The 27,775-nt window shown below is 33.5% G+C and overlaps 4 pseudogenes; 1 reads left to right on the top strand and 3 right to left on the bottom strand.

The window, feature by feature from the left end:
* The first annotated feature begins 5,205 nt into the window (after positions 1-5,205).
* Positions 5,206-6,730, top strand: LOC144560192 (myricetin 3-O-rhamnoside 1,2-glucosyltransferase UGT709G2 pseudogene; annotated as a pseudogene).
* A 9,030-nt stretch (positions 6,731-15,760) lies between these two features.
* Positions 15,761-16,459, bottom strand: LOC144560191 (vacuolar protein sorting-associated protein 2 homolog 2 pseudogene; annotated as a pseudogene).
* Positions 16,460-19,231: 2,772 nt separating this feature from the next.
* Positions 19,232-19,952, bottom strand: LOC144560858 (vacuolar protein sorting-associated protein 2 homolog 2 pseudogene; annotated as a pseudogene).
* Positions 19,953-21,429: 1,477 nt separating this feature from the next.
* On the bottom strand, positions 21,430-22,191 carry LOC144560190 (vacuolar protein sorting-associated protein 2 homolog 2 pseudogene; annotated as a pseudogene).
* Between the last annotated feature and the right edge of the window lie 5,584 nt (positions 22,192-27,775).

The raw sequence follows: 27,775 nt of genomic DNA, 5'->3' as shown, positions 1-27,775 counted from the left end.
AAGTTAACAACATTTATGAAACTAGACAAAATAAATCAATATATACAATGTTTCTTGATTTTCACAAAATATTTAATTATTTCACTATTATATATATATATATTCTATATCTTAAGATTCGAGGAGAACAAATAATTAAAACAACAAACTATTGCTAATTTTATAAATCTAACTTTTAAGGAAAGAAAATCCTATGATAAAATATGAGAGAAATAAGTTTTTAAAGGAAATACGTACTTAATAAAAGATAAAATTGACTATATAGTAAAATATCTAAATAATATTGTGTTGTTAAAAAATAAGTAGTTTTAATATGATATGAATTAGCCAATTCGGTCCACATCTACAATGCAGCGTTTGAATTTAGTTTTGAACCGTTTGATCAAAATTTGAGTCATTCCGGTCCACATTCTAGTATCTAACGAACAGTTTGAATTTGTTTTTTTGAAGATTAACAGGTTACCGTTAATATTGATAAAAAAAGTTTAGTTACAAAGTAATTACATACATCTGGCAGGAATGTTAAAGGATCCTCCTTGCTTGTGGCGTCGTTGTTGCTGCTAACATCACCGGTGTCTCTCAGACTTCGTACCACCCAGAGATCAATCTATGACCGCTTGATTCAAGGCCGTAGGCCAACTCACATATCTGTTCCTTTATTGAAGTACCGTCACGTCCAAATGAAACTTAAAGAACGGAATTGGTCGGTTGTTTGTCGAGCCACTCAAGACACTCCGACTCGTCTTCCTTGTCTACTATTGAGTCAGTCTGAATCAATGGCCCAATTAGGTAAATAGGCGAACGATCAGGCTCATGTTGTCATAAAATCTTTGCAGCATCTGGTTCAATTTCATCAAATGAATCCACCAAGATTGTGTCTGCCTCGCGGTAGTTCTGACCATGATGCAACAGTAGAAGGAAAAATCGGAATCATAATAGGGATTGGGATTGGTCCTGGCCGATTCTGATCCAAAATTAGTGAATCGGCTAGAATTGACCAATTTTGCTCGGAAAATTGGATTTTTTTTATCAGAAGCTTGTTTTATACAAAAAAAATTTGGAAACAATTGATAAAAATATAAGTCAACAATTTATGTTTAAACAAACAATTACAATCAAATAATTCATTAAAAAAAATATAATACAAACATTTCAATACTTGTATATAGTACAAATTACAAGGATTATATATAACTATAGTTGTGTTTATAACAAATAAGGCTAGTACATTGGGGTGGTAGTTGTATGGGCTTTTATCAAGAGTTAGAACTATTTTGTTTACTATCAAAGATGAGGAATTTTTTGAACAATTTTATCCTTGTAATAATATATCAAAGATGAAGAATTATGTGAACTTAGAATCATTTAGTTTATTATTTTGTTTTCTATTCTCTTATGCAATTTCTGAATAATAATAATCTCATTAATATAATTACATAATTTAAATATGAAAATAATAATGATAAATCATACAAATACTATCCAAATTAAAGAATAAGCTTAAGATTGTTGAGCTAAGTTTTCAGAAAATTTAGATAATTAGATAAATTAATAAATAAAATAAATCAAGTTGAAACAAAATTACTTGGATTTTAAGTAAAAAGTTAACAACATTTATGAAACAAGACAAAATAAATAAATATATACAATGTAACTTGATTTTTACAAAATATTTACTTATTTCACTGTTATATATATATTTTTTTATATCTTAAGATTCGAGGAGAACAAATAATTAAAACAACAAACAATTACTAATGTTATAAATCTAACTTTTAAGGAAAGAAAATTCTATGGTAAAATATGAGAGAAATCAGTTTTTAAAGGAAATATGTATTTAATGAAAGATAAAATTGACTATATAGTAAAATATCTCAATAATATTGTGTTGTTAAAAAAATAAGTAGTGTTAATATATATGATATGAATTCGCCAATCCGGTCCATATCTACAATGCAGCGTTTGAATTTAGCTTTGAACCGTTTGATCAAAATTTGAGTCAATCCGATCCACATTCTACTATCTAACGAACAGTTCAGATTTAAATGCGTGAATGTATATATATGATATTATTTCGCTGACATCTGACTTGATCATTTTATTGATTTAATATCGTTCATCTTTTAATAAAAACATAATTTAAAATTAACCCGAAATCATGATTTCACATCTGTAACATTCTGTCACGTTAATTTATTTTTATTTTTATTATTATTATTAATACTCAATATTATTAACGTAAGTTATCTTGAGAGATTCCAAAGAAATAATAAATATAGATGTAACGTTACATAAATAAAAAAAAATAAAAAATTTGAGCAACAGCCCGACTTAAATTTTGTTTTATAAATCAATAGGCCACAAAACCAAATCTAAAGGAGATGTCAGCCCAATTTATTTTCAGCAGTCCATTTCTCAAAATAGTCAACCTTTCAAAATTTAAACTACATGAACCCTGTTAACCGCCTCCCCTTCGATTTTCTACTGTGAAAACTACGCACCCCCCCCCCCCCCCCCCCCCCCCCCCCCTAATTAAATACTAAACCCTAAACGAGGCACCCTTTACTTAATTACCTGCCGCCCCAAATTTTTGTCTCTGTCTCAAGCCGCCCAACTCCTCTATTTTTGATTTGTCTCAAACCTCCCACTCTCCATTGCAAAACTATTAAATATTAGTATTTATAAATCTCATGATGATCTGAAGTTGCGAAGGATTAATTTACGATTTCTCTCCTCCTTCATTTGGAAAATCTGCAACTAATTAAGGTAATCAAAATTATATCATTTGATATTAAATTGACAGTACAATAAATTGAATTGATTGGGATAAGATAATCAGGTTTATGGGTTTAGAATAAATTTTATTATTGGATTGTATGATTTTAGTTATAATTATTTATGATCTGGAATTTATTAGGTAGTATTTTCTTATAATCTGAAAATTTAGTTAATTTCGTTACTTATAATATAATATGGATTTGTTAGTAATAATCTCTTTAATAATATTAGAAATCTGGAAATATAATTTATTTACAAGTATTAATCGATCTAATTATATTATCTTTGATTTCATTAAGTGTAGTACTTACATTATAATCATAATAGTACTTACTTTAAGGTCACGTGAAATCAAATTTTGTTTATTTTATTTTTATAATTTAAAAATGTTGCTTAATTTGTTTCTTCTCTGCGTGAGAATTATTCATATGATTGTTGTAATCTCTTAATAAGAAAAACCATACCAAAATAATATTTTCCATAAATTTTAGTTCAATTTCAAAAAGCATATAATATGGACATTACAATATTAATTTAGTTAGAAATAAAGATTTCATTTTCATATAATGGTTTACAATTATCATTTTATAGATCTATAAGTAAATTTCAGTAAAATATAAAATTTAGGAAATCCTTATTTAAATATAATTTCAGCAAATATAAAACTTAGAGATCTCTTCTCAATTATAAATAGTAGTAGAATAAAAATAATTAAATGATTTTCTCATTAATTTTCTTGCTGAATTATTTTATGCTAACTTTACGATACACCATATTAAGATTTCAAATTTGTTTGCAAATCAAAACGAATTGTCAAAGTAAACTAATTAATTTAAAGTATAATATTAGGATTAATAATATGTGAATATAATATTAATAATATAATCAAGAAGTTTAAGACAATGAGAACGAATGAATATTATACATTATGGTATCAGTTTTGATTATACATTATTATATATTATTGTATCAGGTTTGATTTTAAAGGCTTAAAACTACGTAAGGACGATCAAGAATATACTCAAATAACAGGTGCGGGTTCCCTGGACTTTTTGTAAAATTATTTACTTATATTTTTACTTGTGAAATTGTGCATGTTGATTCGAACAATCCCTTTGGCTTTGTTTAGAGAATAAAGAATATGATTATTTCGTTTGGAACATATGACATGAATAAAATATATCAATTGAGTATAACATTAGCATAAGAAAACGAACGATTGATGTGAGATGAATGAATAGAAAGGTCGATACGCGGGGGCTGCTAGTCGCGGTCTGGACCGATATGCGGAGAATGCTAGTCGCAGTCGGATTCGATGTTGGAAAGGCCGATACACGGGGATTGCTAGTCGTGGTCGGGACTGATATGCGGGGAATGCTAGTCGCAGTCGGGTTCGATATTTGGAAGGCCGATACGTGGGGATTGCTAGTCACGGTCGGGACTGATATGCGGGGATTGCTAGTAGCAGTCGGGTTTGATATTTGAAAGGCCGATACGCAGAGATTGCTAGTCGCGGTCGGGACTGATATGCAAGGAATGCTAGTTGCAGTTGGGTTTGAGATATAACGTATCATAAGCAAAGTAATGATCAGTGAATAATAAGATTTTAAAATAACAAGTGCTCATATGAATGGTAGTCATTACATGATAGGGTAATATAGATTGCATTTTGGTTGTTGATTAAATAAAGTTGTTTAGCATATTAAAAAGAAAGATTTTACAAATATCCGGGCTGGAACTAAATCCCACACTGAGAGAATGTTCGATCTCTCATCCGTTTCACTTTTATGTGGGTTCTAGAAAATGATGAGGCCATGAATGAGCACGAATAGAAGGGGCGTGGATTAGGAGGTCAACGAGCAGAGGTAATGAAGATGAAGAAGTCGAGCAAGGACAAAAGTGAGACTAATCAACAGGAAGGCTAATGATTGATAAATGCCACATATTGTTTATTTAAAGCTGACCGGTCCTTTGAGAAATAAAATTAATGATCTCATCTAGTCATATTTTCATCATCATTGATCCAAGGGCTATGATTTAATCAAGGGACAAAAAGAAACTTTCTTTATTGTTAATAATAAGGATAAATTTTGGTATCAATTAAACAAACAATACCGTTTGATATTTCAACGGCTCTTTGATTTATCATGTAACATATAAATAGATCTTAGGGAGAAGTGTAAAATTATTAAGAGATTTATCCAATTAATATTTTTTTTCAGTTCTCCAAAATCATCAGTACTCTTCATTAATTTGCTTGAGGCAGAACTCTGACAGAGTAGCAAATAAATAATTTCAGACCTCGATCTCTATGAAGTTTTGACTATCAAAATATTTTTCCACATGTAAATCAACTAAACAGACAGATAGAGCTAAAGTAGGAGGAAGAGAAAAAGCATATATAGTAACACACCATTTAAATGTCACATAGATCTCTGGCCATGGCACCAAACAAGAACAACCCACACGTGCTGATTTTCCCATATCCATCTCAGGGCCCACTGAACTGCATGATGAAGCTGGCTGAACTCCTTGCCATCTCTGGCCTCCGCATCACTCTACTCAACACCGAAGACACCCACCACCACCTCTCCCTTAGTTCTTCCTGTCTCCCCACCATTCCTCTCCTTCATTTCAAATCCATCCCAGACGGCCTGCCCGATGACCAGCCTCGTGATGCCAACCTCTTGATAGATGTCGCTGAGTCATTGAACATGAACTCCCGCGGTCCCGCCTACTGTTAAGTGATTTTCTGCTAGCAAAGCCGAGTGGAGATACTTCCAATGCGTTTCCGCCGGTATCATGTGTTATAGTTGATGGATTTCTTCCATTTGTTGTGGATTTGTCAGAAGAGCTAGGTTTACCATGTTTGTGTTTTCAGATGCCTAGTGCATGTAATATCTGGGCTTACTTATGCATACCAAAATTGTTTCATAACGGAGAGTTGCCATTCAGGGAAGGTGTTGATTTAGATGAGTTGGTCAAAGGGGTGCCAGGGATGGAGGGTTTTCTTTGGCGAAGAGACTTACTGGAGTTGTTTAGAGGAGTTAAAAATGCAGATGATCCTGAAGTCAAGTACATGGCCACCGTGTCAGCATACAGTGGTAAAACGAGGGGTTTCATCCTTAACACAACAGAAGTGTTGGAATCTACCGTGGTTCATCACATCCGGTCACAAATCCCCGTGACCTATGCAGTGGGTCCTCTCCATGCAATTCTCAAGTCATACCGATCTTCTTGTGGCACCACTGATGCATCACCACACACATCAAGTCTCTGGCAGGAAGATTCCGTATGCCTCAAGTGGCTCGATTCACAGCCGAACAAGTCAGTGGTCTATGTTAGCTTTGGGAGTTTCACCACGCTGATGAGAGAAGAACTCCATGAGTTCTACTCTGGTTTGGTTAACAGTGGCCACAAGTTTCTTTGGGTTCTACGGCCAGACATGGTAAAAGGTCCTGGTGGGACAGACGAGATTAAGAATATATTGCGAGAAGAACAAGGAAGGATCATCTCATGGGCCCCACAACAGAAAGTGCTAGCCCACCGGGCTGTCGGGTGCTTTCTAACGCATAGTGGATGGAATTCGACTCTGGAGAGTATAATCGAACGGGTGCCGATGCTGTGCTGCCCATTCTTTCTTGACCAGCAAATAAACAGTCGATTTGTTGCTGAGATTTGGAAGATTGGGTTGGACATGAAGGACATATGCAACCGAGAAGTGGTGGAGAAGATGGTGAGAGAGATGATGGAAGGGGAATCAGCCGCAAGGTTTAGGCAATCAGCACGAGATATAGCTGATGCGGTGAAGGAGAGGATTGCTGAGGGAGGGTCATCTTTCAGAGAATTTCACCGGCTGATTGAAGATATCAGATCCATGAGCAAGAGTGTGATTCTCAATTAGTTCTCCAGCATTGATTTCATTCTATGTTTTGTTTTGTTTTCTTTTAGCTTCTTTCATGTATGCTGATTCATTTATTTCTACCAGAATTTATTTTTGGGGGTTACTAATTCATTTATTTCGATCTTTTTGGACTGGAATGAAGGCATATGAACTTCAATTTATACTCCGGTAATAATTTTTTTAATTAATTTTGGTTGAATAATGTAATTACCGTCATCGAGTCAACCATTTCAGTTAGAGGTGTCAACGGCTACGATATGAGTTGGGTGGAGGAATTTTCATAACCTGATAAAAAAATAATCTTTATCCTTAACCTTTTTTTAATACGGTACAGGTTGATTGGGTAAATGGATAAAAATGTGCCAATAACATTTCAATTTGTGGTTTCAATAAAATATTTTTCAAAACAAGAAAAAAATAATGAATACAACTAATTTGTATTATGAATATTTAGTAAAATATAAAACTTTATTGTATCATGTATTATCTCCACACAAATATATATTTATATTATAATTTTATTGTTACAAATTATCTTACAAGATAATGGGTAAGATAATGGAAAAAAAATGTTAGCCTTACCCGTGCCCAATAAGCTAACAAAAAAAATCTTATCCTTATCAATCTTTTCAGATACAATACTGGTCGAGTGAACGGATGAAAGGGTGTCATTGACACCCATAATTTCAGTGCATTCACAATCTTGACTTGAACATTTAGGTGATAAATTTTGTAGTTCAAACTGGATTGTGATCTACCAAAATCAGGAAGAAATTAACGACTAAGACACGAAAAAAAAAATCGCTTAATGGCAAAACGTAAAGTCAATTACAAATTAAGGATCACATGGTGATCAAGCAAATGATCACTAGAGCCTGTCTCGACTACAGGCTGGATTAGTGTATACTTTATGATTAAAAATACAGTTATCCCCTACTTACTGCACATGAAATAAGAGTGCCGACTTAGTCACGCGAATATATATATTGTTACATTATTAATTTTTTTTATCTTCGTCTTTAAAACAAATTTTTATCGATATATTAAATCCAAACTAAAAGATAAATGTATAAAGCTATGAAGTTTTTCTCTGTACTGAAGGTAATTTATATATTAAATTATAATTGATAAGGCGTTTGATCAAGTGTTAATTTATGTCCTAAATTGAGCAATCGAATATTGCCAGTTCTTATACCCATATCCGAATTAAATATCAATAGATTTGTCTCTTGGGTATATCTAACAGGCAGGTTTTTGACTTTTTCTCATTTGATTAGTTTTTAAAATAAGAGAAAAGGTTTCTGTCCACAGCACCTTGTCCACACTTTTTCCACAGCGCCTTATCCACTCGGTTTTAACTGTTTTTAACGGACTCTATCTGATCCCCACTTTCTAACGACAACTCAAATTCGCGTATATGAACTTTTCTTGTCCGATCGTCACTTTCCCTTTTTATTAATCTCATTTTTGAAACCTTTTCTCCGATCAGATTTTTTACTTGATGAGACCATTTCCTTCCTATTTCTCTTCGCCATTTCATTCAAACTATTGTCGCTACTGAAGAAGCTTTAGGCGTAGCTTAAAAACCTTCCTTCCCGATCTGATTTTTTCTTCCTGAGGCGATTTCCCTTCGTGATTTCTCTCCTCATTCTCTCTCCCCCGTCCGACGGATCGTGAATTTTGAATTCAATTTTAACTTCGATCTATAAACCTCGTCGATCCCTGATTCTAAAGATGTGATACTTATACAGATTTCCATAGCCTCTCTTCACTGATCGGTTCTTCGTGTTCTCACTTCTCGCTGTGCAACGACTTAATCCCATGGCGGCGATCTCCAAATCGGCCGTGACGATCTCCATTTCTCTCACTATGGTGATCCAAATTTTCCGAATGTGCACTGTAATCTATCACACTTTTACTATATTTTGAAGTGTTTAGGTGGATCTTGTCATGCCTACCAATTGTTCAGTGAAATGCCTCAATGAGATCTTCCCATCTATTTCTGATCATTGTGTACCAGTAACACAGTTTACCTGATGATGTTCTTGTGCCACTTTCAAGTAATCTCACAGTTTATCTGATGATGCTCAGGTCGCAGCCTATGAGATTACTCCTCCAGTCTCAAACTGTTGCTTCGGAGTTTCACGAGCTAAATCTCAAGCTCGCCACGTTGCTAGATATTCTTGCCCTTTCTTAACTTGAAATCAGTGATGACGAATGATACCTTATTGATCTTGCAAGGCGCTAATGACGGAGATCTTGACCAACCGTCAATCCAAACAAAGAAGACTTAAAATTCGATGCATGAGACTACTTTATTAAGGTATTATTTTCCCGGGCTATTTTGTAATTTTTATGGTTAAGGTAAAAATTATAGTAAGTTGGTAAATGTTATTTATGAAGGTGAATTAAATGTTCTATTCTTGTCCTCTTTTGGTTAAGATTTGTATATAGTTTTTTTCTTTGCGTGTCCATTGTTATATGATAGGCTCTGTGTGTTTATGTTTTTAAAAAAAAAAAGAAAATCATGTTTGTACAAGTTGCAGTAACTAGGTTTGCAATTAACTATGTCTGTATAATGGATTTGTCATTCATGTGTTGCATGATGATTTCTATTTTGTTGAGTTTGCTTTACATTTACTAGCAAAATAGAGGCCTCTTACTAATGTTTATTATTTGAATATATGCAGATCTTTACAATATAGCAAGGAATTATGGCTCTTTAGTCTCAACTAGTAATTTAATTTCTTCTCATAAATCAATACCGTAAATCATTATCAAATCTCTTATTATTATTTTTTTTTTTGAAAGACTTGATAGCAGCTACAAATCTCTTATTTAGTTTCCAACTTTTGAGACTGGTATATAGCCTGACTGTACAATATTAAAATCTAGGAATCTTTGTTGAACTCAGTAAAAACATATGCTACGGAGTCACAGTGGAAAGGGACCTAAAAATGGACAAATTGCTGAAAATTGTAGAACTAGCCTGACTGTACGTCTTGCACGGTTGCGCCTATCAAGAGTCAAGACTGGATACGTTGATCTTAGTATGCTGATCTTCATTGTGGGCATCTCCTTACTGGTACTGATTGGAGGGTATTTTTGGAATATAGGCCACTGGTAAATAATTTCACTTTGCATCAAGGTTTTTTGTTGTAAATATTTTTCACTTTGCGTCAAGGTTTTTATTGTGAATATAGGCGCAAATTGGAACTTGTTTGGGGATAATAACTGCTCTTTCTTTAGCAATTCCCTCTGAAACTGATCCCCACTGGTTAGTAGTATTTCTTTTTTTTCCTTTTAATTTGCTTATCCAGCGCTAATATAACTATGGACTGTACCTCCTGTGAGCAATACCCGACCAATTCATACTTGTCCCAAAAAAAAATTCTTGTTTTTCAATTTTAAGTAAGTGTTGTTCTGGGATAAAGGCTCGAATCAACAGAGGCAGCTGAATTTGACATTATTGGTTCAGTACTATATGCAAAGGCAGCTTCAATTATTTCTTTTACAATTAAAATACTATATTATTTGGTTTTCACAATAACTGGACCAACTGAATTTGACATTACACACATTTTATTCGTAATGTCGTCGATTTGAATTTTATGATTTCAGAACTTACATGATTCAATATTTTGTTTTACAGGTTATAATTAAAGAAAAAATTTTACTCAATTTTGTTGGTGTCATTTTACAGTATTCATCTTGTTGAAATCTGGAGGAAATAGATGATAGAGAGGCGATATGGAGTATTAATCTGTTAATTTTACAGTATTGCCTTGTTAATTTTATAGTATTCATCTTGTTATTTTACAGTATTCATCTTGTAGAAATCTGGAAGAAAGATATGATAGAGAGGCGATATGGAGTATTGATCTGTTAATTTTATAGTACTGTCCCGTTAATTTTACAGTATTCATCTTGTGGAAATATGGAGGAAAGAGATGATAGAAAGGCGATATGGAGTATTGATTTGTTAATTTTACAGTATTTATCTTGTAATTTTACAGTATTCATCTTGTAATTTTCCAATATTCATCTTGTGAAAATCTGGAGGAAAATTTTACAGTATACAAGATTCAATCGAAAATTTTCAGTATTATTTGAAAATTTTACAGTATACAAGATTCAATTTTACAGTATATATTTTACAGTATGCAAGATTCAATTGAAAATTATACTGTATACAAGATTTAATTTTTACAGTATACAAGATTCAATTGAAAATTTTACTGTATACAAGATTCAATTTTACAGTATACAAGATTCAATTGTAAATTTTACTGTGTAGAAAATTCAATTTTACAGTATACAAGATTCAATTGAAAATTTTACTGTATACAAGATTCAATTTTACAGTATACAAGATTCAACCCAGTGCGGACGCTAATAATTAACTCTAACTGCCAATAACTGCTAATAACCGCTAATAACTAACTCTAACTACCAATAACTTTCTATAACTGTAATTTCCGAAAGTACAGTTTGAAAGTACATTTATTTTGTCTTGTTGTGCAAGTTGCAATCTTTTTCTAACTATCATGGGACCACTTCAAATAGTTGCTGGATGTTTTGTGATTAACTGATATATTTTATGTGATATATTGTATAATTATACAGCATGTAGAAGTCAAAGCTGTGGACAAATGGTGGACAAAAGGCTGTGGACAATTAGACGCTTCCTTTTGTTTTTCTTTCCACATTTATGGGATGCATTTTTAACAAAAGTCAACAATATATAGGGTCGACTTCATGATTGGAGATGGCATCGTCACAACTTTATTTGATTAGTTTTTAAAATAATATTAGGCCAAATTTGTTTGATTTTAGTTAGTTAGATTTGGTCTTAAATAAACTCCGTGATTTCGTCAGTTATTTAAAATTTCTGTCAAAATACAGCCAACTATTTGAAGAAATAACATGTTTAATTTGAAGTTCCATAAGAATATATACACAAAATGATGCCCTAAAAGATGGAATATATAATTACACCGGTGTAGCTTCGATGCTATAAATAAACATAGTTATATTATAGAACTAGGATGGAACAAGTCCCAGTAAGAAAGGCCTTTTCTGTCAAGAGGAGTATTCAGATTGGGCCTCTTCTCAAAGAAAGCCCATGAGATCTCTTAAACAGCATGCAATGTCATGCCTCCGGTTCGAGCCACGCATTGCAGTCGTTGCTCTCTTTAGTGTCAATTCATTAGTCATAACACTGTGTTTCATGTAGATGTAGGATAGGGTTCAGGTCTTCAGGGTTCGCAAGAATCGCAACGCTCTCTCCCAACAGTTACAGAGCATGCGCAATTTCAGAAATATCGATCCATGCTTTTGGGGTTATTCCAATAAGTATTCTGTTTGAATAGTTTCATTTTCTGAGTCAGAAGACTTCTCCCAACTGTTCTTCTTTCCCAACCACCTGCGAAGTACAATTGAAACAATACGGTTTATCATTACCACAGACGGCAACGGTACTTATAGTAAAAAATCATCACTGATTATTGCAATACTGCAATCCCATTCGGCAATGGTGCTATCAACAAGATGTACAATCAGTGATGTTTACTATTATAATTGACGGTCGGAATACCATCTTTGATGTTGATTTTTAACCATCGATACACACACACACACAGAGTAAGGCTACCATGCTTGCAAATTAAAGTGAGCATTTTAATTTGCGCTCATATCTCTAGTTTCAAAGTTCACACCATCGATCTAAACTGTTGAAGTTGATATCCATATTAAATTGTGCTTGGAGACCAAATTTTATATTACTTCGAACTTTTTTACTACTTTTTTAGAATTTTTGAAAATCAGTCATTTTCAAAATAAGTCACTTTCAAAACAATTATATTTTTAGAAAATTTTTAACTACTTTTTACACCTTTTTTTGGTGACACGGAATTACAGTTATATTTTTCAAACAGTCGATCCAAATCGTTCAACATAATGGATATCTGTATTCTATTATTAAGCACGTTGGGTGTCCGATCCGCCAACGGCTACGATTGAGAGATGAAACTTCGGATTTGATGTCAGCTCTCCAATTACATATTTTGTCTTCTTTTGATTAAATACATCTGTTTTATGTATATAAGTCTAAATTTAGTTAAAAACATACCCACCACATATGTTGTCACACGATACGTTACAATTAAAATTGAATAAATTATGAAATTTAGTGATATATTTATCCGTTTCCTTATTTTTTTTGTTTCCATATTTCTCCTCTTCAATTAAGAAGACTCCACCTTCCATTTTCTTATTTATTGTTTCCTTACTTCTTCGTTTCTATACGGATCACAATGGAAATCATTTTTTTTTATTTCCTTATTTCTCTTTCTTTGTTTCTATACATATTGGTGTGGGCAATTTAGAATATATTTCCAATATAGAATATATCAATGTGTGTGTGTGTGTGTTCTAAATTGGAAACAAAGAAGAATATAAATTGGAACGTGTGTGTGAATATATATTTTTCTTATAATATGTGTGTGTGTATATATATTTTTCTTATAATATGTATGTGTGTATATATATCCTCTACATACACACGATAACACTTTTTATTTATGTTTTTTGATATCATTGGTACTTAAAAATAAAAAATCATCACATCATCAAATTGTTATCAGAGATCACGATTAAAGTTAATTAAAAATACAAAATCATATAAATTTTCTATTAACATGTGTTTTAATTTTTAGATAATTATTATTTTTATTGATATATTTGTTTTTTATAATATGTCTCCCCGTTGCAACGCCTGGTATGATACTAGTGTTAAAATGTGGTTGCAGATCAAATTTTATATTGTTTGAAATTGTTTTACTATTTATTAAGTATTTAACAAAATCTCTATATTCAAATAATTGAATTTTTGTATCCATCTTAATAAAATAGAAAAACAAATTCAGAAAAATGTAAAAATTGATCTGCAACCACATTTTAACATATCCATCATGTTGATTGATTTGGATCGACTGTTTGGACTTTAAAAAAATAGGGTGTAATCCAGTGTCACCATGAAAGAGTGTAATTGGATCCCTCCTCTATGTATATATATGAGATGGGCTATGGTGAGTTGCAAAGTAAAACGCGTTTCTACTTCACGCCGTATTTTTATTTTGAAAGTCAAAATGACCGATTCGAATCGTTAGATGTTTAATCCATATTGAAATGTGCTTGGAGACCAAATTTTATATTTTTTTGGAATTTTTTTTACTATTTATTAAGCATTTTTTAAAATTGTTGTTTTGCTGTGAACATTAAAAAACAGTAAAATTTTCTGAACCATCAGATCAGCGACTTTCAAAATTACTTAATAAATAGTAAACAAATTCGAAAAAATGTAAAATTTGGTCTCCAAGCACATTTCAATATGGAGAACAAGATGAACGGTTCGGATCGATATTTTGAACTTTGAAATCGCAAAATATGAGCGTGAAGTAAAATAGTCATTTTACTTCGCAACTCACTGTAGCCCAACTCGTATATATATATGTATATATATATGTATATATATATGTATATATATATGTATATATATATGTATATATATATGTATATATATATATATGTATATATATATATATGTATATATATATGTATATATATATGTATATATATAGAGATTGACTACTCTACAAAGATAAGCATATGAGGGTATATGATTATAAGTCATTTTTTCGTTTATAAAATCCAAAAAGTGAATCTAAACCGTTAGATGTGATCTCCATATTGAAATGTACTTGGAGACCAAATTTTATATTTTTCTGAATGAAAACAGTTCACAATTTGGCATAATTAATCAATATAAATTCTTGGTATTGAAAGTAGTACTTTTTTTCTTCTAAAATTTCATTCTTTTTTTGCGAAGATAATATTAATATACCATTATCAACTAATCATGATCCTCCATAGCAACCAAATTGTTATGGTACAACAAAATTGATTTTTCTAATATATTGGTGTAATTTTGGTGTACATTCATTTGATATTTTGAAAAAAACAATGAAAATGTTTAAATTAAAAATTTAAAATCAGTTTGATATTTGAATCAATTTCAATTAGTAGTTTATCACAAAGTCGTTAAATTACACTATTAAAAATTTAAAATGGTTAGATTGAGTGGTAAACATCATTCGAATTGGTTATAACATGATACATATGATATTTAAGAAATGAAAAATACATTTACAAATTTAGTTTTCTAATTTTACAAATGCCTGATATTTTCCTTAATATTAAATAGATATACTTTTCAAAATATTTTATACTACTCAATTGCATAATGATTTGATTGTTATGAAGGTTGTTGAATTATTTGATACTAGTTTTCATGATAGATTATAGTTAACACGTCATAGAAAATTAAATTTGATAAAAAAAAAACACACAATTTACTTATTTCCATAAAAAAAAGGCTAAACCGCTGGCAGGTATTCTATTAATTAAGTTAAGAACAAAAAAATTAGGTAAGCATTAATTAGGGGCAAAGGTAAGGGTAAAAAAGTTGAATTGTGCCCTGAATATTTTAAAATAAATATTCAAACAAAGTCCTAAAAATAGCACTTCCCATTTAATATCACAATCACTGCCTTGTGCCACTATGCAAAAGGAAAAAAAGAGAAGAAAAATATCTGCGTAAATACTAAACTTTATTTTCTTTTCTCTTACTCAATAGTTCAATTGTATATAAAACATTACAACTTTCGTATAATAAGCGCCCACTAGAGAACACGCTGAAAAGTTACTAACCACTATGCCAACTATTCCTAAAATAACTATGCTAAAAAAAACAAATGCCAAAAATAACTAATCCATTTTATTTATTTTATTGAGAAAAATAACTAGTCCATTTTTCATACATCTAAAAACTGCTTCTCAATCAGGAGATGATCTAAAAATAATTTTGAATTGATTTTAACATTTTGTTTTATGTTTGCCAAACTATCTAGAAAACACAATTGAGACGGATTTAATTTGTTCTAGTCGGGAGCATACATGACAGCTACGATAGCATACAAAAAACAACCTCTGTCTCTGTACAGATATATGTTTAAATGTTTATTTATAGCAGATCCGACGCAAAGATACCAGCTTTTTCTTCAAGTCGTCCATGTCTGAAGAAGACTCAGGGCCCATTGTCGATGGAGGAGCAACATTACACAGATGAGGACCAGCGACCATTTTTGCCTTCTTGTTAGTTGCAGCTATATGGCCCTTAGGAGCTGAGGATAACTGATCAGAAGCAACATCCACCCCAATCTCATCCAGTACCTTCAACTCAGTTTCTTCCTCCATATTATCTTTGTCGAGAGTATCGTCGATCGTGTCTGCTATCATCTCAATCGTCGTTTCAAGCTGCGTTGACTGCTTCTGAAAGACCTTCATGATCTTTAATTGCTTGGCAGGCTCCATTAGTTTGTATATGGCAGCCATGGCTTTTTTGGCACCTTTCATACCAGTTGAAATTGAAGTTGTAGCATACATAGCCTTTGTATGGACAGAAACACCTCTGATCTGTGCGCGAGTTCCTTGCAAATTTCTAATTTGCTGTCTAAGCCGTACTAGCTGGCGTGCCAATATACGAGTAGCTGCCCCATTTCCAGGTTTTGCAGTCTTTCTTATCTCAGCCACAAGTTTCTTCTCCTCCAACTGTAGTGATGCAATTGCTCTCTCGACATTTGTTGTGGCAACGCCCATCTCCCTTTTGCTCGTCGTTAGAACTTCTTTGATTGACACTTTCTTCTTGAAGATATTCATGATTATTCTCTCTTGTAGAACCAATGGGGGTAAGATCAATATATAAGTGTAATATTTCCAAAAAAAGACAATGCGATTCATTGAATAAATACTACAGGTTTCCAAAAATAAAATACTCATTATAGAACATTCTAAAAAAGAACTAAGCTGTACTATACCAACTATTCCTAAAATAACTATTCCTAAAATAACCAATGTCTAAAAACTGCTTCAAAATCAACTCAACTTATGCGCAGATCATTTAAGAATAAATTTTAAACAAAGGCTTCTATAAATTGAATGTCGGCTTTGAGAAATAATTACAGCAAACCCACACAGTTTGATGGATCAGGCTCAGTGATAAATTAGAATAGGCTAGATTCTTAATTCTCTCTCTAGGGAACTTCTTCAACGGAAAATGGAACAAATACCTTGGGTTTATTTATGGAATAATCATTAAACTTCCGTATTTAGACTCACATTTTATCTATTGAATGTTATACTACATGTAAGAATTCAAAATTATAAATTATTTTTAATTTGTAAATGCAGGTTTTGTATTATTTTTTTCCCGGTTTCTTTTAGTACCTTTTTTAATGAAGATGTCGCATACATTCTGTTAATGAAGCTGCTGGTTATATCAGTTGTAATCGCGTTCAGACATTGGGTTCTGAACAGTTGCTTATCGTCCCGATAGGAAATGTACACACATATGCCATTGGCTAAAACTGATGGCGTTCTGGTCCAATGCCATCCGTTGAGGAACCGATGTGAGTAGTAATTTTTCGGTCATTAAATAAGTCGTTTAATGTAGAAACACCATCGGATCTACTTTGGTAATGAACCGATGATGAGCCTACATACGGTGTTTGATATTTGATGTCGTTTAGGGTTTAATGCCATCTCCTGTGTTAATTGACCGAGGGGAGTAGTAGCATCTTGAAGGATATTTGAAAAAAAAAATTGAAAAAAAAAAATTGAATATTTTTTTACATATATCTGTTTACTGAATTTTAAAGTGATCCTGGTTAGTTATTAGTTTGAAAACCTGTCATAGATCTTCAAAATGTGCTCCTGTTTAAAGGTCTAAAAGTGGTTCCGGTAAAAGAGTTAAAGTTGTTAAAGTAGAGGTTAAAATAGAGGATATTGAGAACCACACATAAATGAGAAGTTTTTATGTTTTACAGGATTCGTTGAATTGGTTTACATGATTTAGTATTAAAGATTACCGACTTCACTCTATTAGCTTACAGGGAATTTTGAAAATATCAAGGGATTTTTGGGAGTTGGTGTCCGGTGACTGCTGCTGCTTATATTAAAACTTCAGCAGAAAAACACTTCATTATCGGCTCAATTTGTAATTCATCATTGGTTTCCAAACTAATGCCATTAGCAAAGGTATACAATCGGAAAACACTTCTCACCTATGACATCAGCGTAGAACCGATGGTGTTGAGCACCTATGTCAACAGTTCAAACCATCCCACGGACGGTGTTGAGTACCCAATGTCATCAGCTCGAAGTGATGGACAGATGGGATAATAGTTGTTTTGTCATTAAATAATCCGTTGAATGGAGTAATTCCATCGGGTTGAAATAACGAACCGATGGTGTTGCATCAAAACAGTGTTAGGGCATTCAATTCTATCTCTTGTGTCATTTACACCATTTGTTTTGTTTCAGTTAGCGTTTGACAGGTCATAGTTAATTTAACTTTGTCATCTCTTTCTTAGTTTTGTCCGTTGGTTATATATATAGGAATGGGCTAAGGTGTTTTATCAACCACAGAAATGCTCACCTGTTTGTTTCGTTTTGTTTTATAGGAATGGGCTAAGGTGTTATATAAGAATGGGCAAACATGTTTTATAAAATACCTCACCTCTTGTATCGGTTTTTTTATAGAACCAATATAATATATGTCCGTTCTTAGCGGTATATTGGTCAAAACCTATAGAAGTCTGACATTATGTATTTGTTGGGTGGTTATCATGAAACTTATGTATAGAAATAAAGAATTATAGAAAACCGGTAGATTGGTCAAAACTGGATACAGAAGCTTGGGTGCAATTAGTCGCTTAATTTGTTTTCGTAATTTTAATTTATAACAACATATACAACATCATCAGAAACATTCAACAATTAAATTTTACTATGATAATATTAACAAAAGAAGAGGACATACACATCATCATAAACAAAAGAAGAACTTATCTAGCTATATATATACAGAACTACTACAACGTTCCTAAAATAAATACTCAGAATATTCCTACAATAAGCACCCATTACATAACATGCTAATGAAAACAATTCTTGAAATAACTAATCCAGTTTTAATGCGTCTAAAAAGTACTTCTACAACCACTCAACTTACGCAGAGTTCATCTAAAAATAATTTCTAATTAATTTTAACATTTTGTTTTATCATTGCAAAACAGACTAGAAAACTCTATTGAGACGGATTTTGTTCTAGTCAAGATGCAAGATCGAGAGCATTGAAAAGTAACTAACCGCTATGCCAACTATTCCTAAAATAACAATGCTAAAAAAAAAACAAATGCCAAAAATAACTAATCCATTTTATCTTTTTGAGAAAAATAACTAATCCATGTTTCTTACATCTAAAAACTGCTTCTAAATCAGGAGATGTTCTAAAAATAATTTTTAATTAATTTTAACAATTTTTTTTATGTTTGCCAAACTATCTAGAAAACACAATTGAGACGGATTTAATTTGTTATAGTCGAGAGGAAACATGACAGCTACGATAACATACAGAAATCGACCTCTACCTCTATACAGATATATGTTTAATTGTTTATTTATAGCAGATCCAACGCAAAGATGCCAGCTTTTTCTTCAAGTCGTCCATCCCTGAAGAGGACTCAGGGCTCATTGTCGATGGAGGAGCAACATTACTCAGACTAGGACCAGCGACCATTTTTGCCTTCTTGTTAGTTGCAGCTGTATGGCCCTTAGGAGCTGAGGATAACTGAGAAGCAACATCCACCCCAATCTCATCGAGTACCTTCGACTCAGTTTCTTCCTCCATATTATCTTTGTCGAGAGTATCGTCGATCGTGTCTGCTATCATCTCAATCGTCGTTTCAAGCTGCGTTGACTGCTTCTGAAAGACCTTCATGATCTTTAATTGCTTGGCAGGCTCCATTAGTTTGTATATGGCAGCCATGGCTTTTTTGGCACCTTTCATACCAGTTGAAATTGAAGTTGTAGCATACATAGCCTTTGTATGGACAGCAACACCTCTGATCTGTGCACGAGTTCCTTGCAAATTTCTAATTTGCTGTCTAAGCTGTACTAGCTGGCGTGCCAATATACGAGTAGCTGCCTCATTGCCAGGTTGTGCAGTCTTTCTTATCTCAGCCACAAGTTTCTTCTCCTCCAACTGTAGTGATGCAATTTCTCTCTCGACATTTGTTGTGGCAACGCCCATCTCCCTTTTGCTCGTCGTTAGAACTTCTTTGGTTGACACTTTCTTCTTGAATATATTCATGATTCTTCTCTCTTGTAGAACCAATGCGGGTAAGATAAATATATAAGTGTAATATTTCCAAAAAAAGACAATGCGATTCCATGAATAAATACTACAGGTTTCCAAAAATAAAATACTCATTATAGAACATTCTAAAACAGAACTAAGCTGTACTATACCAACTATTCCTAAAATAACTATGCCTAAAATAACCAATGTCTAAAAACTGCTTCAAAATCAACTCAACTTATGCGCAGATCATTTAAAAATAAATTTTAAACAATGGCTTCTATAATTGAATGTTGGCTTTGAGAAATAATTACAGCAAACCCACAAAGTATGATGGAATAGGCTCAGTGATAAATTAGAATAGGCTAGATTCTTAGTTCTATCTCTAGGGAACTTCAACGGAAAATGCAACAAATACCTTGGGTTTATTTATTGAATAATCATTAAACTTCCGTATTTAGACTCACATTTTATCTATTGAATGTTATACTACATGTAAGAAATCAAAATTATAAACCACAGAAATGCTAACCTGTTTGTTTTGTTTTGTTTTATAGGAATGGGCTAAGGTGTTATATAAGAATGGGCCAACAAGTTTTATAAAATACCTGACCTGTTGTATCGGTTTTTTTTTATAGAACCAATATAATATATGTCCGTTCTTAGCGGTATACTGGTCAAAACCTATAGAAGGATGACATTATGTATTTGTTGGTGGTTATCTTGAAAATTATGTATAGAAATAAAGAATTATAGAAAACCGGTACATTGGTCAAAACTGGATACAGAAGCTTGGGTGCAATTAGTCGCTTAATTTGTTTTCTTAATTTTAATTTATAACAACATATACAACATAATCAGAAACATTCAACAATTAAATTTTACTATGATAATATTAACAAGAGAATAAGACATACACGTCATCATAACCAAAAGAAGAACTTATCTAGCTATTTATATACAGAACTACTACAACGTTCCTAAAATAAATACTCAGAATATTCCTACAATAAGCACCCATTACATAACATGCTAATGAAAACAATTCTTGAAATAACTAATCCAGTTTTAATGCGTCTAAAAAGTACTTCTACAACCACTCAACTTATGCAGAGTTCATCTAAAAATAATTTCTAATTAATTTTAACATTTTGTTTTATCATTGCAAAACTGTCTAGAAAACTCTATTGAGACGGATTTTGTTCTAGTCAAGATGCAAGATCGAGAGCACTGAAAAGTAGCTAACCACTATGCTAAAAAAAAACAAATGCCAAAAATAACTAATCCATTTTTCATACATCTTAAAACTGCTTCTAAATCAGGAGATGATCTAAAAATAATTTTGAATTAATTTTAACATTTTGTTTTATGTTTGCCAAACTATCTAGAAAACACAATTGAGACGGATTTAATTTGTTCTAGTCGGGAGCATACATGACAGCTACGATAGCATACAAAAAACGACCTCTGTCTCTGTACAGATATATATTTATTTATAGCAGATCCGACGCAAAGATACCAGCTTTTTCTTCAAGTCGTTCATGTCTGAAGAAGACTCAGGGCCCATTGTCGATGGAGGAGCAACATTACACAGACGAGGACCAGCGACCATTTTTGCCTTCTTGTTAGTTGCAGCTATATGGCCCTTAGGAGCTGAGGATAACTGAGAAGCAACATCCACCCCAATCTCATCCAGTACCTTCAACTCAGTTTCTTCCTCCATATTATCTTTGTCGAGAGTATCGTCGATCGTGTCTGCTATCATCTCAATCGTTGTTTCAAGCTGCGTTGACTGCTTCTGAAAGACCTTCATGATCTTTAATTGCTTGGCAGGCTCCATTAGTTTGTATATGGCAGCCATGGCTTTTTTGGCACCTTTCATACCAGTTGAAATTGAAATTGTAGCATACATAGCCTTTGTATGGACAGCAACACCTCTGATCTGTGCGCGAGTTCCTTGCAAATTTCTAATTTGCTGTCTAAGCCGTACTAGCTGGCGTGCCAATATACGAGTAGCTGCCTCATTGCCAGGTTGTGAAGTCTTTCTTATCTCAGCCACAAGTTTCTTCTCCTCCAACTGTAGTGATGCAATTGCTCTCTCGACATTTGTTGTGGCAACGCCCATCTCTCTTCTGCTCGTCGTTAGAACTTCTTTGGCTGACACTTTCTTCTTGAAGATATTCATGATTCTACTCTCTTGTTGAACCAATGGGGGTAAGATCAATATATAAGTGTAATATTTCCAAAAAAAGACAATGCGATTCCATGAATAAATACTACAGGTTTCCAAAAATAAAATACTCATTATAGAACATTCTAAAAAAGAACTAAGCTGTACTATACCAACTATTCCTAAAATAACTATGCCTAAAATAACCAATGTCTAAAAACTGCTTCAAAATCAACTCAACTTAATTATGCGCAAATCATTTAAAAATAAATTTTAAACAAAGGCTTCTATAAATTGAATGTCGGCTTTGAGAAATAATTACAGCAAACCCACACAGTATGATGGATCAGGCTCAGTGATAAATTAGAATAGGCTAGATTCTTAATTCTCTCTCTAGGAAACTTCTTCAACGGAAAATAGAACAAATACCTTGAGTTTATTTATGGAATAATCATTAAACTTCCGTATTTAGACTCACATTTTATCTATTGAATGTTATACTACATGTAAGAATTCAAAATTATAAATTATTTTTAATTTGCAAATGCAGGTTTTGTATTATTTTTTTCCCGGTTTCTTTTAGTACATTTTTTTTTCCTATATCAACTAATTGGGCCGGCTAAATGAGTCGGGCCGGCTCATGGGCTTTGAGCTACGGTCTTGAATGAGCCGAATTGAGCTGAGCTCAATTTGAGTTGAGTCCAAACTCAGCTCGAACTCGAAATAGAACATCATTCCTCTAATCGAGCCGGGCCAAAAATAACCAACGATAAGAGGATCGCTTCCTGTCTGCCATCGGTTGAAACTAATGGCGTTCAGCTCCAACGCCATCGGTTGAGGGACCGATGAGAGTAATAGTTTTTCTGTCGTTAAATAAGTCGTTTAATGTCGAAACACCATCAGATCTACTTTGGTAATGAACCAATGGTGATCCTACATATGGTGTTTGATATTTGATGTCGTTTAGGGTTTAATGCCATCTCCTGTGTTAATCGACCGATGGGAGTAGTAGCATCTAGAAGGATATTTGAAAAAAAAATATGAATTTTTTTTTACATATATATTTCTTTACGAAATTTTAAAGTGGTATTGGTTAGTTATTAGTTTGAAAAACTGTTAGAGATCTTCTAGATGTAGTCCTGGATAAAGGTCTAAAAGTGGTTCCGGTCAAAGAGTTAAAGTTGTTAAAGTGGAGGTTATTGAGGACCATGCATAAATGAGAAGTTTTTATGTTTTATTGGATTCGTTGTATTGGTTTACATAATTTAGTATTGAAGTTTTTTTACTTTGCTCAATTATTTTACTTGGAATTTTGAAAATATCCAGGGATTTTTGAGAGATTGGAGTCCGGAGACTATTAGCTACTTCCTATATTAAAACTTCAATAGAAAAACACTTCACTGTCGGCTCAATTTGTAATTCATCATCGGTTTCCAAACTAATGCCATTAGCGAAGGTATAGAACCAGAAAACACTTCACCTATGCCATCGGTGTAGAACCGATGGTGCTGAGCACCTATGTCAACAGTTCAAACCATCCGACAGACAGTGTTGAGTACTAAATGTCATCGGTTTGAAGTGATGGACAACTGGGAATAGTAGTCATTTTGTCATTAAATAATCCATTGAATGGAGTAGTTCCATCGGGTCGAGATAACGAACCGATGGTGTTGGTTCCAAACGGTGTTAGAAATAAACGTCGCTGGGCATTCAATGCTATCTCGTGTCATTTCAACCATTTGTTTTTTTTCAGTTGGCGTTTGACATGTCATTATTAATTTAACTTGGTCATCTCTTTTTTAGTTTAATTTTGTCCGTTGGTTATTTTTTTTTTTTTTTTTTTTTTGATGAAAAATATGGGTCTAGCCCGTATTTAATTAAAATGGAATTGTTGTGTTACATTGGTTATGTAACTGCATAAAGAAAATCGATGTTGCTCAAAACAATTGAGCAAAATAAAGCAAATGAGAGTTTGAAATAAATAACAGAAAGGAACTAAATTAGATAAGCAAATAAGTAAAACTGAAGCTGTTGGTTTCATGATCCTTCTTTCTTCATCTATGATCTTCCTCCCGTTTGCATTGCCTCTGACTTTTGAAACTGTAGTTGCCACATGACTTCTTCCTTGATGTCTTGTGCATCTTTACTGACTTCTGTAAATGTGCGTGCACAACGCTCCCTCCAAATAATAAATTGTGTTATAAGCATAGTCTCTCTTTGAGTTTTTGGTACTGTTGCACTTGTCAGCATTTCTGTTGGTAGTGTGGTATATGTCAAGGTTGGTATTTTGGCTGGTATGGTATGTGCTAATGCTGCATAGACTGATTTTGAGAAAGTACATTCATCAAGCATGTGTCTAATTGATTCCCCTTGTATCTTGCACAGTACGCATCTATTGACTAGCGGCCATCCTCTTTTATTGAGATTATCTATGGTTAGAAGTTTGTTGTTCAATGCCAGCCATCCAAAGACCTTCATCTGAGGGGGTGCTTGTAATTTCCAGATTCTTTGTGCTCTGTTAAGAATTATAGGTGCATCCTTCATTGCTTTGTATCCTTCTCGAACCTTGTAAAGGCCCGATTCCTTCCACTTCCAAGAGATGTCATCTTCTGTTATCGGGTTTAGAACCATACCCGATAGTGTATTTTGTAACTTTACCAGTTCCAAATTTGCGGTGTCGGAGCTGATCGGCCTAAAGAGTGCTGTGAGATTTGATACCCGAGAGGCTTCATAAAGGGTGATTTGTGTGTCTATTGCATGTGTGTATAGGTCTGGGAGGATGGTACTCAGGAGTTGACCATCCCAGTTGTCATTCCAAAGCTGTATCCTTTTGCCATTACCAATCTTGTGTGAGAAGAAAAATTGGCAGTAGCTTATGGAATTTGAAATTGCTGATATGAAGATGGGTGAATCTGGTAACCCGTTAGTGGCTATGTGCTGTTGGAACAGTGATTTGCACAACGTCATTTCTGGTTTTCTCCATTGCCAGAACCATTTGATCAAAAGAGCTTGATTGAAGACGGTCAAATCCATTATGCCTAGGCCTCCGAAATCCTTCGGTGTGCAAGACAGCTTCCAATTTGCCAAGTTGATTTTAGAATGTGCCTGTGGTATTGTCCCGTGCCATAAGAATGCCCTTCTTATCTTATCAATGTCTTTAATTACCCAAACTGGTAATTTTAGGCATGACATGAAGTAAGTCGGTAGTGATGACAAGACTGAGTTTATCAATATTATTCTACCTGCTATAGTTAGATGCTTGGCTGCCCATCCACCTAACCTTTTGTTCATGCGCTGTATCAATGGCAAGTATGCTGACTTAGGTAATTTCTTGTTTGACAAAGGAAGCCCTAAGTATGTAAAAGGCAAGGTTGCCAATCTACAGCCTAAGACATTTGCCAATTCCTGCTGTGATGCTTGTGATCCCATGGATACCATCAATTCTGATTTTGCCAAGTTAACCGAGAGCCCTGAAATCTGTTTGAAAGCTGTAAGGACAATCTGCAATGCTTGTAGTTGTCGGACCTCTGGCTTGATAAAAAACATAGCATCGTCTGCATATAACAAACAAGGAGACATTCCTCTAAATGGTAACCTTAGAGCTCCTATGTCTGTTAGTTTTTGAACATATCTTGCAAGAAAGTCAATTGCAAGTATGAACAGTAACGGGGATAACGGATCCCCCTGTCGTACACCTCGTTTGAGCAGAATTTTTTTCCCCAATAAGCCGTTGATCATGATTTGTGAGGTCCCAACTAGAATGATTTGCTGAATCCATGATAGCCATTTTTCAGGAAATCCATGTGCCCTCATTACTGCCATGATGAAATCCCAACTCACTGTGTCAAATGCCTTTGTGAAATCCGCTTTGAATAGGGCAATTGGTAAGTTTCTTTTCCGAGTTGTATGTAGAACATGCTGTGCATAGATGAAACTTTCACAAATGTATCTATTTTTCATGAAACCTGTCTGAGCTTTGTGCAATAATTCCGGCAAACGATGCTGTAGTCTATTTGCCAAAATTTTCGAGAAAATTTTTTGGATTCCGTGAAGTAAACTGATTGGTCTGTAATCTTGTACCGTTGCAGGTGATTCTTTCTTTGGAAGCAGTACTATGTATGATGTGTTTAGTGGCTGAAGAGAGATGCCTTGTTGCGTTACTTGTTGAAAGACCTTGCATAAGTCGAGTGCTAGGATGTCGATGAAATGATTGTAGAATTCTCCCGAAAAGCCATCCGGGCCGGGGCTTTTGTTCTTTGGCCATTGTTTGATGGCTGTCTTGACTTCCTCTAAGATGATGTCTTCTTGCAGTACTTGTAATTCTCTTGCGTTGTCATTTGAGGGGTATAAATTATCCCAATGAATGTTTGGGACCTGTGTTGATGTTTGTCCAATCAAATCTGTATAAAATTGGAAAAAAAGTTGCGCTTTCGATCTCTGATCCATGCAAACTGTACCTTGATGTTCAATTTGCATAACCGTATTTGTTTTCTTTGCTGCGGATGCGATATTATGAAAAAATCTGGTTCCCCTATCTCCTTGCATTTCCCATTTGGTTCGTGCCCTCTGCCTCCAAATATCTTCTTCAAGTGTTGATAAATCCGTGTATCTTTTTTTTATTTTTGCCGCAATGAATTTTTCTAACTGTGTTGTCTGTCTTCTTTCCTTGACTTGATCAATCCATCCTAAGTATTCTCGGCATATTCTGATTTGTGTCTTAATTGTGGTAATTCTGTTTTTTGCCCATTCTTTGGTTTTCTGTTGTAGAGTTGTCAATTTATTGTGAAGTTGTGTTGGTGTCTGAGCTGTTGCTATTGATTGCCAAGTCTGCACTATCATGTCATTGTACTCCTTGAAACGGAGCCAACAGTTCTCAAAGCGGAAAAAACGAGATTTTCCATACCTTGTATTTGCCGTGTACACTATCGGACAATGATCAGAGGATGTATTTGGTAGTACTGTCTGTGTCGAGTTCGGGTATAACTGGTTCCATTGTCAAACCACATAAATGCTCGCATGTTTGTTTTGTTTTGTTTTATAGGAATGGGCTAAGGTGTTATATAAGAATGGGCCAAAATGTTTCATAAAATGCCTCACCTCATGTATTGGTATTTTTATAGCGGTATACTGGTCAAAACCGATAGAAGTCTGACATTATGTATTTGTTGGGTTGTGTTATCATGAAAATTCTGTATAGAAAGAAAGGATTATAGAAAACCGGTACATTGGTCAAAGCTGGATACAGAAGCTTGGGTGCAATTAGTCGCTTTGTTTTCTTAATATAAATTTACAACAAACATTCAACAATTAAATTTTACTAAGACAATATTAACAAAAGAAGAAGACACACACATCATCATAACCAAAAGAAGAACTTATCTAGCTATATATATACAGAACTACTACAACGTTCCTAAAATAAATACTCACAATTTTCCTACAATAAGCACGCACTACATAACATGCTAAAAAAAACAATGCTTGAAATTATTAATTCAGTTTTAATGCGTCTAAAAAGTACTTCCACAACCACTCAACTTATGCAGAGTTCATCTAAAAATATTTTCTAATTAATTTTAACATTTTGTTTTATCATTGCAAAACTGTCTAGAAAACTCTACTGAGGCGGATTTTGTTCTAGTCAAGATGCAAGGTCAAGAGCATA

Source organism: Carex rostrata, chromosome 10 (genome assembly GCF_964058835.1).
Source record: "Carex rostrata chromosome 10, lpCarRost1.2, whole genome shotgun sequence".
Lineage (NCBI taxonomy): Eukaryota > Viridiplantae > Streptophyta > Magnoliopsida > Poales > Cyperaceae > Carex > Carex rostrata.
Note: the sequence above shows the minus strand (reverse complement) of the source record. Positions and strands in the feature narration are given on the sequence as shown.